This window comes from Limulus polyphemus, unplaced genomic scaffold, assembly GCF_000517525.1.
Source record: "Limulus polyphemus unplaced genomic scaffold, Limulus_polyphemus-2.1.2 Scaffold15873, whole genome shotgun sequence".
Lineage (NCBI taxonomy): Eukaryota > Metazoa > Arthropoda > Merostomata > Xiphosura > Limulidae > Limulus > Limulus polyphemus.
Window position 1 is genome coordinate 1 of NW_013681483.1, and position 1443 is coordinate 1443.

The following is a 1443-nucleotide window of genomic DNA, read 5'->3' on the forward strand; positions in this document are numbered from 1 at the left end:
CTACCGTCAGAAAGTCAGTTCAGGTTAGTAATGTAACAATGATACTGCTGTTTCATCGCCGGATTGGAATTCTTTCTACCGTCAGAAAGCCAGTTCCGGTTAGTAATGTAACAACGATGCTGGTATTTCATCGCCGGATTGGGATTCTTTCTACCGTCAGAAAGCCAGTTCCGGTTAGTAATGTAATAACGATGCTGGTATTTCATCGCCGGGTTGGGATTCTTGCTACCGTCAGAAAGTCAGTTCAGGTTAGTAATGTAACAACGATACTGCTGTTTCATCGCCAGATTGGGATTCTTTCTACCTTCAGAAAGTCAGTTCAGGTTAGTGTTACAACAGAAACACTAACATCAATCTGAAGCACACTAAAATGGAAGAACTCAACCTTAAATGGGTAACAGAATAATTTCTCAAATAAACAAGTTGCACGTGTATAAATTAACTTAACATACAGATGTAATTTGGTCTCATGAATTTGATGTTGTTGATTTATCCACTTATCTTCTAAATTTCTTGTTTTTCTTAAAATATTCTAATGTTTTACTTTTGAGCCCAATAAATCAAACATAACTTATACCACACTGCCCGAATTTACTAACATGATTCTAGGATACATTCACACTTTCAGGCTGTTCGACTATTTTTTCAACTATGTTAAAAAAATACTTAATAAAAAACATTTTTACTGTATTTAAAACTTCGCTTTTACCTAATTCCAGACTTTAATAAATTTATTTAGACTATTATAGCTTTTATTACAATTTCCCAGTTCTAAGATTATGCCGATGGACTGGAAATCCTAGCGGATACTTTTAGAGTTTTTCTGAAATTAAAATATTCATTGCTTCTATAGTTTTTACTCAGATTAAAGTTGTCATGAACATCCAAATGAATGCATTAAAGTATGATGTTAAAAAGGAAACCAAAACCTACAACTGTAGATAAAGCTTGTGTTCAAATTAAAATTAATTTTTACTGAAAGGGAATGGACGGATATAAATGAGATGTAATGTGTTGATTAGAAAAACGTCAGCTCTCATACACACAAGAACATAAACTTCGTTTTGTTCTTGACAAGAGCTTTAACAAAAGCAGGCAGACGCAGAACTGTTTCTCAGCGATCCGTTGATCCGTTTTGTATAAGTATTTTAAGCTCGTTAGCAGAGGTGAGGTTATAATTTAAAAAATCAAATCAAACGTCGTAGTGAAGAGTAAATATCGACATTCAAGGGAAAAAGCGATTGTGTTAAAACATAAAAACACTGCCATTCTACCTATGTCTGTTCCTATGTTAAAACATAAAAACACTGCCATTCTACCTATGTCTGTTCCTATGTTAAAACATAAAAACACTGCCATTCTACCTATGTCTGTTCCTATACAAAAACATAAAAACACTGCCATTCTACCTATGTCTGTTCCTATGTTAAAACATAAAACCAC